The sequence below is a fragment of the Zonotrichia albicollis genome, chromosome 3, assembly GCF_047830755.1.
Source record: "Zonotrichia albicollis isolate bZonAlb1 chromosome 3, bZonAlb1.hap1, whole genome shotgun sequence".
In the NCBI taxonomy this organism is placed as follows: domain Eukaryota; kingdom Metazoa; phylum Chordata; class Aves; order Passeriformes; family Passerellidae; genus Zonotrichia; species Zonotrichia albicollis.
Window position 1 is genome coordinate 8,905,987 of NC_133821.1, and position 13,033 is coordinate 8,919,019.

At 47.1% G+C, this 13,033-nt stretch overlaps 1 protein-coding gene across 1 annotated transcript in view; it reads left to right on the forward strand.

Annotated features, from left to right (window-relative positions):
* The window catches only part of PAK5 (p21 (RAC1) activated kinase 5), a 151,024-nt gene that overhangs the window by 19,538 nt on the left and 118,453 nt on the right, over window positions 1-13,033 (forward strand). The window lies entirely within an intron of this gene.

Sequence of the window (13,033 nt, forward strand, 5' to 3'; positions counted from 1 at the left end):
CAAAACTATGTCGTATCTGCCTCCTCTGAGTAAAATGAAATGACTGAAAGAACCAGATGCCTTTATTAATTGTGAGTTAAAGTTGGCTTGTGAAAAGTACAAAGGGGGCAGTCATTCATTGATATTTACACAGCAGCAGACAAAACAGCAGGTCTTAACATACACAGAGAAGGTTCCAGATATTTACTTAAACTACATCCCTGTGGCTCTCTATTCAGCCCTGTTTATACTTAGTGAACAACCTGTATCTGGTTGTGGCAGACGGGTTTCTGAACTGGTGTTGCCCTGCTGTCCAGGAGTGTTCAGAAATTGCGTGGTCCCTACAATCCAGCTGGACTTTGTGTTTGCTTGGGGACACCTTTGCGCTGACACAGAGTTTTTAATGACATCGGAAGGAGAAAGGGAATAATTATTGTTTCATCTGCTTTTTTGGGGCCCAAGGCATTCCTGTGTTTTTACTCTCATTGGCTGCACCTCTGCCTAGGTTTATTTCAGCTTTAAATTGTTCAGTACTCTCTTCTGCACTGCTGAGCTCTCCATAGGCATTGCATAACAGGACTCAAAGCCTCAAGTGGCTTGGGAAAGCTTTGCTGCTGGGAGACAAAGTAGGACATGGAATGGTAAACCCCAAAGAAGATACCCAGATACTTGTCCTCAGTAGGATTTATTTGATCATGTTCCATCACACTGGGAGATGCTGCCCCTTTTTAGCCTTCAAAAGATCACTCAGTCTTCTGGGATTACATGAGTCACAAAGTCTTGTCTTTATGTTCACAAAATAATTATGCAACCCTCAAAATCATGAGAGCTGGTAACAGCCTGTCCTCCAGCCAGCTTCCCTGTCTGGTTCCCTCTGGCATAAAAAGACAGGGAGTGATTTCCAAATTCTCCTCCTCCATACCTCCTACCTACCTCTCATCCACGTCTGCCAGCGTCTCCTCTCAGCTTTTGTGTCCTGTTAATAACATAAGGATCACAGGCAGTGACAAAGCCATTCTTTTGAAGACTAAAAGGTGACCCAACTAACCTCTGAATTTATGCTGTCTCTGCTCAAAAAAAAAAAAAAAAAAAAAAAAGGTGTTAAAAAGGTGGTGCACAAATGTGACACACTTCCAGCTGAGCACAGAAGCAATATGTTGTCAGAGCAATGCAGTCATTTAGGCTGAAAGTTATGGATTACAGCTGTGTCCTTCACACTTAAAAACAACTTCATGACTATCTAGTCCAGGAAGTGAGGCCACTTAGGTCTCCAGTGCAGCACATTTGCAGTAAAATTTATTTCTTGGAATGATTTTCCTCTGGTTTATAGTATTATATTCTAACTCAAATATTTACACATATGTGTACACACACATACACATGCTCACATGGTAGTGTGTACTTTGAATTTATGACTGCTTTGTCTAGTTTCTGACATCTTTCCCATCTTTAGGACTTAATTTTAAAAATGAAGTTTTTATCTCAATCTGTTCTACCTCTTATGCAATTCCAGTTAGTTGTGGTTTACCGGTAACAAGTCTAAGTAAAGACTTGGATTCCAAGGAAGTAGATGAGGAAATGGAAGACACTTAGAGACTGATACTGATGGGGATCAGGACAGTTCTGTTCCCAGAATATGCCCAAGGACCTTCAACTCTTCCTAAGAGCATTCCTGGCAACAGCAACCTCTGAAGCTTTTCCGTCAAAGCTTAAAGCTTTATTCTGTGTTGCTGTAAGTTTTACAGTGTGAAATAACAAGTTGCTCTGGGAAGGCATCATAATATCTTTTTTTGTTAATGGGTTGCCATGTTGTCCCTACCCTAAAAACACAAACTGCTTTTCTCAAGGACTGTCAAGTTTGTGTAAAGGACCGGGATAAAGGAGAGCTGGGATGGACCTGTGCTTATTTTGCCCATTCTCTTGTTGCTGTTGCCTCAGCCCTGTGCCCCTGCTGGCAGCCTCAGTGCATGCTGGAGCCGTGTCAGCATTTGCCATCTGCCGTGCCCGGGGGTGCCCGCTCTCAGCAGTGGGTGGGAGCACTAAGGTCTCTGATGTCTTTCTTACAGGCCCAACTCTCCAGCATGCTGGGGAAGCCATTATTAGTTTTGCATTCTAAAGCAAAGATGAAACCCTCATGTCCTTTGAGGTAACTGCAGAGCCATCCCTGGTCTCACATGAATCCCTTTCGGTGCAGACACCACTTTGTCAAAGCTTCAGAAAAATGCTGAGAATGTGACAGAGTGCCTCCTAAAAGTTCCAAATAGCCCAGCAAACAATAAATACAGACTCTTCTTTTTAACATTCTGATGCTTTTGGAGCTTTCATGATTTTAGGGTGCAGGATCAGGATTTTGGCTGTAACTCACAATTCCCAACAAGTGTGACTTCTCTTTGCCATCCATTGTGTCTTGTCAGCTCAGTCGCCCCCCCAGACCATGTAGCAATCCTCTTGCTATTGTACAGTAAATAGCATAGCAGGCTGCTGGTGAAAATTACGCTTATCTGACCATATAACCCCACAGAATTAATCTTGGCCCACCCATCTGGAAGTTCAGCAAATTGAGCTCCTACTTCTAAGGCTAACACACATGTGACACTGCTTGCTGCAACCCTCCAAAAAGCTGACATTGAATTTGCATCTGCAGGCAAGCATTTCAGGACTGGGAAAAGCTGCTTTCCAGGAAGAAAATCAGAATATGGGTTTTGGTGCAGTTGGACAGTGTGAACAGAAAGGCTTGCAGTTTTTAGAGCTGGTGAGCTGCACATCCTCCTTTGGGATGCTGTGCCGTGGTGTCAGAGGAAAGGAGCCCATGGGAGGCTGTCATTGCTTGCAGTTAGACAGGAGCAGTTGCATGTGGGCTGTGCATGGGGAATATCCAGCCTTTGAGGACTCAGCAGGATGCCTGATTGTGTATGATGGGATGAGCTCTATTAAAATCTTGCTGCATATTTTTAAAAAGCCTGGACTCAGTTGACAAAACAGATTTAGGATGCCATGTGTATTGCTCAGTGTGTCAAAAAAAGGGAGACTGCTTCTATTTAAAAAGCAAGGCAGGAATATCTCTATCCATGAAACATTTTCAAATACTTGTCACTGCATACGGTGTCCAGACTATTCCAGAGATTAAGTTGTCCATTTGTCAGAAGTTATTTTAGTAAGTCCCTAGGATTAAGTCCTTTTTGGCAGTACTGGTGTAGCAACAAAGCAAAAGAGAGAGAGATGGAAAGAAAATTCTAGGAAAATTCACCATCTTCTGTAACCTGAAGTGACTGATCCTTTTTCCACTGGAACACCCCTGGCCCGGGGACAGATGGTTCAGCTGGAGCGTCCTTCTGCAGGGGCGGCATGGAAAGTGAAAAGACACCCTCTACTTTCAAACAACACAATCCAAAACAAACAGAAAATTAAACACTGTTGTATCTCATTTCTGACTTGAAAGACAAATGTGGGATGATTCCGACTTCCAAAGGCTGCTGCAAAATGATCCCAAGGGAGTAAAAATGCTTGGGCTGCTTCTCCACACAGACTAATACTCACTCCTGTCATGGAAGGATTACCTCAGCACAGCAACCTGAGAACTTCGTTTGGAGGTGGAGGATAAGGATGAGGGCAGATCAAGTCTCCTTCCTGGTGACCAGATTTGGAAAGTGCTGAAATCCAAATGGTCTCCTCCAGCACATACTGTCGCCTTAGGCACACAGTGCATATACAGATTCATCGGGTAAATGGTTTTGAACCTGAGGATTACTGAAAAACGGGCACAACATTATGAAATTAGGATCTATCTGAAGATGAAAAGTCCTTGCACTGTCAGATTGTTGGGAAATTCCAAAGGTGTCAGAGTAGATACAAAATCAGTTCAATGGTGATAAACTGATCCAGCATTAGAAAAGCAGATTTTAAAAGAAGTCTACACAGGCCTTAAATATCCCACTCCAGATCTGCCCAGATTTAGCTTTTGGTAATTTAGATTAAAGCTGTAAAGGAAGTGCCTGAAGAAGCAGAGGACATATTTACATTGATTTGACTGCAGATTCTCACTGTGCAAGAGATAGAAATGTGAAATCTGACTCATACAAGGAGCTCCTACGAGTGACATAGCCAGCAGGGGTGCAGCTTCTGAATACAAAGTGTGCCAATCTTGCTGGTTCCGACTAACATCCCACCGTGGCACCTGCAGATTTGCCTGTCAGAGCTCTTATTTTCACGGAAAATCTGTCCCACTAACCACGTTAGAGGCTGAACAACTTTATCATCTCTGCACTTGTACCATTTTCCCAAGCCAGGGACCCGAAGGGTTGCGGTTTCCTTGGATCATCGGTGCAGAATATTGACAGTAACGAGCTCTTTGCGCTTGGGAGTTGGTATTTCCAGGAAAAATCCTGTGCCAGTGGCTGCCCACGAGGTGGCAGCCTGTGCGGGGAAACTGCAGGAGCAGAGCATGGTCCGGAACCCTTTCTCCTCCCCTGCCCTGCCCTGCGGGAATGGTCCGGAGCCCTTTCCCCTGCCCTGCCCTGCGCCCCGGGGGCAGCAGCACCCTCTGCAGCAGGTGTGGGGCTCGGGCATGTGCCAGCCTTCCCCGCACCGCAGCACCCACGGGCAGCCAGCGCCGAGACAGCCCGGAGACAGCAGCCAGGCTCACGGTCTGGGGGAACAGCGGCAGAGTTCATCCCTGCAAACGCGGTCTGCAGGGGCGTGCACTGAAAGACACCCGGCAGCCTGGTGGCCAAAAGCACTTGGTGCTGATGAGCAGCGAGAGAGCTCCGAGTGTGCAGTGCAGTAAGTGTACATGAGCACAGGAGGGTGCTGCTCCTTCTTTTAGCACAAGGCAGCGTCTCCCTTCCCTGCTCCGTGGTGCCGTCAGCTCACAGGCCTCAGCAGGGTGGTGTGTGTTCATCCTGGACAGAGCCCGTGGTGATAGAGCTGCTGAAGAGCCCAGATCGCTGCCTGTTTCTAGAGTAAAGCGACATTCACGTGAAGGACAGGTTGTGCTTTGAGGTGACGACCAGCACAGCCAGCAGGCTGCTGGAAAAGCAGCCAGGTCTGTCATCCTGCAGAATGCTGGCACAGGGCAAGGGGTGGGTGATGTTACTGCCGTCCCCCTCCAGCTAAGGGTGTAAACCAGAGGTGGTTGACATTCCTGCTGCCCTTGTGTGCAGCTGTTCAAGGACAGCCCAGAAGATGGCCCATCATTTGCCAGTTGGTCCGGGATGGAGGAGCCAGGACCCAGGACACCCATTTCTACTGGAAATTACTCTGCAATTTTGTAGAGCATCATTTGCCTATCCTTAGCAGTGTATCAGCTGGTGGTGAGGGCACGAGGATGGGTAGGGAAGTGCAGGAGAAGTGGTCTGAGAGAACAGATCAAATCAGAAACAAATGTGACAGAGAATGACAGAGAATATGGTTTCCTTATTTACAAGTCTGAGTTGCCCTGTGTGTAGGACAAGAATAATACCTGCAGACCCTGATGCCCCCTCAAAAAGAAAAGTAAGCGCCCAAAGGATGGAAATATGTGAAGGTTTGCATTGTTAAAAATAGAAGTAGACCTTTTAAAAATAGAAGTCAAAAGCCAACTCCATTTTAGAGTTGAGGGGTGCAGAGGAGCTGTACCATAGACAGCAGAGAGGCTTTGAATAGAAGAAACAGATACTGAAATTTGCTGCTGAGCTCACTGATGCAATCTGAGGGTGACTCAAGAGAGCAGCTAACACTCACCCACATGCCTCTGATCCCAAACCTCCCTTCCATTATGCAACAGGAGTTAATCAATAGGTCTGGTTTCTTCCTGGAAAGCCCACAGAAAAGAAGACTGGGCTTTTCTGACACAGTTCCACCTCCAGCTGCCAGAAGCACTGTCCAGCCTGCCATCTCTGAACTTCTGCATGGGGTTACCTCCTTGTCCCTGCGCTGGGACAGCACAGACAGGCAGATTCTGTGCTCACAGGGGGAGCGCATGGCTGGCATGGATCCTCTGTGAGGACAACAGGATGGAAATGTGACTGTTTAGTGCCCCCTCATACAGGCCTACTTTTAGCAGAACATACAGCACCCATATATCCTGTTTTCCTGTACACCTGAGCTGAGCAGTTTCCCTGGCTTGGGATTCTTGCCTCCCCTAACACTTGCCTCATGGTAAGAAATTGCAGCTGCACCACTGCAGCAATGTGGGGGCTCACTTTTCCAGCCCAGGCAGAGTGCAGATCACTTGGACTGGCACCTTCCCAAGCATAATGTTCTGAAATGTCACTCTGCTCCTGGGCGAAGCTTGGCTTCTTCCCAGCTTGTCTCCTCCTTTGGCTTGCAGCATCTGTGCATCTTGCCCTCATTTCTTGGCATGCAGATGCCTGAAGGTGTAGAAGACAGTGCTCTTGTTAATGCTGGAAAGTGAAAATAGATGTATTTTAAATCCTGAAGGGATCTTGCCAGGGTGCATCTTGCCATTGTGCAAATGCCCATGAATGACCCCCAAATGCAAGGGAGGTGCTTTGGAGCAGCACAGGGCACGTTCAAGGCCCCCTGACAGCACTCTAAACTGGGTCATTTTTAATGCTCCTCACAGGGGACTCAAAGCATAGCTTTAAGCCTCTACATTTGGAACTTTGGATTTAAGGTTTTAATGATAAAACTGCATGTGGGTCTTGGCCATTCCCATTTCCTTTTTGATTTTGGCAGATTTCCAAGGGTGCCAGACAGTCAGGGGCCAGGAATTGACTCAGATTCAGACAATGTGGCCAGAGCAGCCCAGCTCTGTGATGGTGCTCCCCCCTCAAAGCAGCTTCCTTTCCAGCAGAGCCCATGGTGTTGCTCTGGCAGTGGACAGGGATGGCCACAGCTGTGTTCCAGACTGCTGAGAATCAAAGCCATTCCTGGAGCACTGGGAACATTTGGAGGCTGAGTTCTTATCTGGGTTGCTAAAGAATATCCTGTTTCTGAAAGCCCTGTGTGACACAGGGGCTGGTAAATAATGAATGTCAGGGTGCACAGCTGAGTGTTGGCACACGAAAGGAGCTGTGCTCGGAGCACCAACCTCTCTGCCTGGCAGCAGCAGGACACAGTTTACTACATTTGCTCAGCTGTTTTGCTGGTTTTTTTTCCTTTAAGTTGATAATAGCTTTTCCTTTTCTGTCATTAAATAGCTTCTGATAAGAATTCATTTTCCCAAGGGAAACAGGAAAGACTAGGAAATCTGTGAAGAAAATGAGTAAAAAAAGCCTACCTCTAATGGTAATTGTGTGTTCTACTTTCCAAAGCATTTCATTTCCCCTCCTGAATTGTGATTTGACATCCAGAGGAAAGGGGGTGGATTAAACCAGGCTCGAGTTTGGACAGCGCAGCCTCAGAGCCAACATTGGTCCCAGGTCCTGCGAGGTTTTAATTCCAGGGTGGAAGAAATCAAAATCAGTTCCTGTGGCCATGGCAGGAGGGAAGAGCAAATCCCTGACAAAGGTCAGCAGAGACCCACAGGCAGCTCATGGAGCTGGCCTTGTGCAGCCCTGTTCCGATTAAACGCTCAGGAGCGCTCAGCATTACAGCAGAGTTTTGGCAGCACTGGCACGGCCAAGCAGGGCTGCTCTGCCCTGTTCTCCTGTTCCCTCTCACAAGCCCTTTTCTTCCTGCCTCTGTTGGCTGGTTGTGATAAAGGTGGCCCCTCCAGCGCCTGCCTGTCCCTCAGCAGGCGCCTCACTGGCAGTGCCAAGGGATGATTCCATGGTTCCCTGAGCGGGCTGGGGCTCATAGCACACCCACAGCAACAAAGCAGCAGCAGCAGGGAGCTCAGTACCTGCTTCAATATTCCCATTACAGGTGTATTTGAAGGTGCTACGCTTCTGAAGCCACAAGGCATTCTTAATGGTCATTAAGTTATTCGGGTCAAGGGCTTTCTTGTGCAAGGACATGGAGGAAAAACCCCAGCTTACTATTGCACAACAGGGTTTTTAAGATATGCTGATCTCAATTCCATTGTTATTTTGTTGTTCCATAAAATTGTGTGTTAGGAATAGATTTATACTGGGCCAGTTCCTTGGAGTCTCAGATTGCCAAATCCTTTTCTCTTTTTTTTTTATTTTTACCTCCATAAATGAATTTCTATAAAAATGATCCATTTGTAAGCAACCAGTGTATTCGATAACATTTCTCTCTGTGGTACATTTATGCTAGAAATGCAGAAATGAGAAACTCTGAAATGGCAGCATAGTGAGAGAGCTGTCTCCATTTGATTTCTTTCTAGCCTGAATTTTCATAACAGTTGCATTTGGATTTCAGTTATACCCTACACTGGCTGATGAATATTAAACAAGGTCTACAGACATTTCTTGGGTTTGCTTTTACAGAGATATATTTTTTGATGGTGCCCTTCTTGGTGCCCTCTATCTCACTATTTTATTGTTCCCAGGTTGTTCTGAGAGGCAAGTGACAGTGTGAGACAGGAGGAGAATGATTACATTTTTCAGGGAAATTATACAGAGAAGAAAATCAATAGTTAGATGCTCCCTGGGACTGCCTAAAACTTCTTTGAAGAATAATTAGCTTGCAAGAGAGCTCTGGTAGCTGGAATTCCTCCCCAATTCTGTATGCATAAGATAAATTTAGTCTGGAATAAGCAGTGTGTTTGAGGTCTCTTTGCTGATCTGGGGAAATGATTCATGTGGAGAGAATGAAGAGATTAGATAGAAGAGGTGTGGGAGAAAACCTGACTGGCCACATCCATCCTGGCTCGGAAGCCAGGAGCAAGCAGCAGCAGAAATGGGAAAGCCCAGAGAGCAGAAGGTGGGAGCTGGGGCTCAGCACGGGTGGTGCTGCAGGTGGCTCTGTGACAACGATCCACTGGGCTGGCAGGGCTGAGGCATTACCGGGGGAGTCCAGCCCGCCCCTCAGCTCTAAGGGCTTCCTTTGCTAAGCAGCAGCAGAGCAGGGGCTGTGTTTAAGCAAACTGCCTTTAGGACAGCTTTCCTGAGCTTGGAGGGGACGATGGGGAGCAGCAGAGGGAGGAGTGTGGGTGAGTGTGTGTGCTCTTTCCTTCTATTGCCACAGGAGCTGTAATTGCTCTGTGGGTTTGAGCTGGGCTGGGCAGAGCTGGGGGGCAGATCAGTCTGGCTCTCCAGAGCTGTCAGTGCTCTGTCTTTCAGAAGCACAAAAACACCCTTGGAGTGCACAGAAAGCTGCTGCAAGAGGTGTCAATAGCAGTGCATGACAGACTAAGTGACATCTAATCAATTCATTATCTCCCTTAAAGGAAGGACTAATAAGGCTGAAGAATGTGCTGGAGGCATAATGTAGGAGGTATTATGGGAGATCTGAGAAAAATCTAACCAAACAAGAGAGTGGAGCAGCACAGTAGTAAAAGAAGTCACCACAGGGGATTGGAGAATGATCTCCTAGGATGAATGAAAAGTCAATGTTCAGTATTTATTGCTATTTCCATTTTTAAAGTCATAAGCCCTGTACGAAAATACATCTCTGTTTTGCTTGGGTTTGGTGTGTTGGGTTTTGTTTGTTTGGATTTTTTATATGTATCTATCTTTAGGAGTTAGACAAACATCCGAGCACATGTGTGGCAATAAGCATGTGACTCAACCCTTCTACAGCCACAGATGTCTCTCCCTCCTAATTAAATGTGTGCTAAAAAGGTCTGTTGGAGCAAAGCCCAGTAGTGCAGGTTTGAGCTGCAGGTCCAAAAGTGCTGCTAACAAGCAGATCTAGAATTATAGACCTGTCAGCTTAACTGTGGTTCCTGGGAAAACACTGGAACAAATCACCAAACTATTGGAGAGCACCTAGAAGAAATTGAGGGGATGACTAACAGGCAGCATGATTTTTTTTTTTTTTTTTTGAGGCTCATACTCAAAGGTTTGAGTTCTGAAGCTGCTTCACATGTGCCTTTATAATGATTACATGGCTGAAAATATATTAATGCAAAACTGGTTGGCAAATTGATAGGGATCTATCTTTTGTTTACACCTGTGGAATGGCTGAGGCAAGAGAGCATGCGATTTAAACTTGCAGTTGGCAACGCTTCGGAAAGGCTGTGAGCACAGTGGGCAGGTTACAATTCAGTGTGGTGCTTGCAAGTGGACAGGTGCTAAGAACCCCATCCAAATCAGCTTGCCATGCAGCTGGGACAGTGCTTTGTCCCTCTGCTGATACAGATTTGTGTGTTGCAATAAACTCTTCATGTAGGTTATTCTCTAGTTATGACAGGGTTGGGACCAACAGCTCCAGTGTAGTTGACTTATCAATGAGGATGAAAGCTGTTGATGGCTCACAAGCTGACCATCAATAAACAACAGCATGCTGTTACAGAAGAGGCACATGAAGGGTGAGCAGGACTGCTCCCCTGTGGCCAGGGCAATAATGCAGCAAGCAGGAGCATTTGCTTTTGCCTAGGGTACTTCCAAGCTGAGCTGGACTGGGTTGAGTGGGAAAAGGAAGGCAGGAAGACTGATCCAAGGTCCAAAAGGCTTGATTTGCTAGGGAAGGTGGAGGGGTCTCATCCTCAGGAGAGGGAGGCTGAGGGCAAGACTGTTTCTCCCCAAAACGCTGTCAGGCAATAATTTGGTGTTCCTGGCCCTGGCAGTTAAGACAAGAATCTTTGGGATAAATTGCTTCCAGGGAAAATCAGGGCACTTTGGTTTTAGTAACTAATCTGGTACTAAGGGAGTGTGAAGGACTGGAGCAGATTTCCTGGGAGAGATCTGTAACTCCTTCAAAATAAGCTGGACCCGCTCTCAGGAATGGCCTATGCTTGTCCTCCCCCAGCCAGGCCAGTGGACTAACTACTCTCTGGAAATTCATTCTAGACCTCTGGTTCTTCTAGGGCTGATTTACACCCATCTACCAGCATGAATTGAGGTTGATTTAACCAAATCAGAGCCATAATCCCATCCCAATGGAAAGGGAACCTTGTCTTCTCAGGAATGCAGCTTTAGTTGCCCAAGGTTTTCATTCTGGGAGTATTGAATGCGTAAGTGTAACTCACTTGAGTAACAAGTATTAAATGTGTGAGTGCAGAGAAGAACAGGGTAGGAGGATGCTTGCAGCTACAAGGAAATCGCAATATCTAACCTGAAACCCACTTGACAATTAGTGTGTGAAATCCAAGTTGCTGATTTTGTTGCACTCTGCCTCAGCCCTCAGTGATGGTTTTGGAGGCTGAGAGAGAGCAGCAATGTAGAGCAGGTTTCTGACAGCTCTCCAAGCGGCAGAAGTAGTGCTACAAATAGGGAATAACCAAGGTAGCTGGACTTTTTGCTTTGCTTCATAAACAAGCTGCCAAGAAAGTGTTTCACTGAATTCTTCTCATTAGGAGAACTGGCTAACTGGGGAGCAACCAATGTCTAATGGGCTTGATCTCAGTTGCCTAAACCTAAGCTCTCAAAAATGTTACGGTTTCTTTGACAGAAATGTTCAAGTTCACATGTTGTGGCATGATCAGTCAGCAGCGTTATCCATAGCCTGTCTGGCATACCAGTGGCTCCTGGAACACTGGATTAGGGCTCCAGAGCCCTGTAATGCTCCTATCAGTTTCACTGCCCTGTCTGTGCAGGGAGATTTCTCACATGCACTGGAAAAGAGGCAGAGGAGTGGGAGCCCTCTTCTGGAAAAGGATTCAGCCCCAGCAGTGGGTATTTGAGGTTTTGGTCGGTGTTTGAGGTTTGACCTGCTGGCCCTAGCCAAGAGAGAGTTGTTACTCAGTGTCTCCTTGGAGCTTGTCAGTGGGGAATGGTATTTCAGGCTCTGCCTTGGGCTGGCCTGTGACACAGTGCAGTGCAAAGTGCATCCAAGTGGCACAGGGGAAACTTGTCAGTTGTTCCTTATTAAAAAAAAATATTTAAAAGGCTAAATTAACTCACCTACCCATAAGACATGCTGCTTGCAGTTGTGGTTTTTCATGCTTCTCAGAGCTGATACAACAGCATTGCCCATAGTTATTTTTTGGTGGGTTTTTTTTTCATCCCTAGGGAATGGCAAAATAAATTAGACACATTATAGCAAACTAATCTTGTGACTTCACATTTCGGAGTTGCTGTGCTGTGGAAGTGCAATCCAGGCTCTCTGCACAGATGCTGCCTGTGGCAGTCACTGTTCCAGTGCTGTTTGCTCACAGATGAGCAGCTGTAAATGGGCCAGGTTCCCTCTCGTGAGGCTGTGGGGACAGGCATTGGGATGGAGGGGTGCCCCCCCCTCCAGCCTGGCACTGGGGAAAGCTGCTCCTCAGGGAAATCTGCCACTTGGAGAGATTATTTCCCCCTGCCTTGCACTTGTCAGTGTGGAGATTGTCTCAGCTTATTTCAAAGTCAGTTTTAAGCCTTTTAAATGAGCTTTACACTGATACACCAATAGGGTGTTTATATCTGCTTTTGGCACTATCTATTTAGAGAGATGAAAGCAAAAGTTAACACCAACTTTCTCTCTCCCTGCCTAAAATCAAGGTAAAGGCTTGTGAGGAAGGCCTGTGGCTCCTTAGAGCACATGCTGTGTCCTGTGGTATGACAGTAGTGACATCCCATAACTGACATGGTGCCAATTGCAAATACAGCTTCCCTAGGGCAGAGCTCAGCACAGCCTGTGTGGCACCTCCATGGGGCTGGTGCTGTGCCAGCCTGGGACAGTTCAGCCTCATCCTGCTCTGCCTCTGCTTCCATGCCTTGTGCACCCCTGCAGCCCTCCCTGTGAGCTCTCCAGCCAGGGGCTGCTGCGGGGGGCACAGACAGGCACAGAGCCGGGTGTGTGTGATCTGCAGAGCCCTGGCAGTGCTGGGCTGGCTGCAGGGCAGAGGCACGTGGGGCTGCACCTGCACGTCTGGTGCAGAGCCTTGGGCACGGCACCGTGAGATTATCCTGCTTGCACTGGGCAATTCCCACCTGTCCTGGGACCTGTCCCACCCACACTCTGTGGCTGGGGTACCCAGCACAGCCAGGACACACCGGGCAGGGCTGAGTTTAGGCACAGGAAATCCCACTCCTGCCTCTTGTTGTTGTTGCCAAAGTGAGTGGTAGAGATTCAGGTGGTACTAACCATGGCTTAAGGGTGTTGAGCTAATTGTAGAGACACT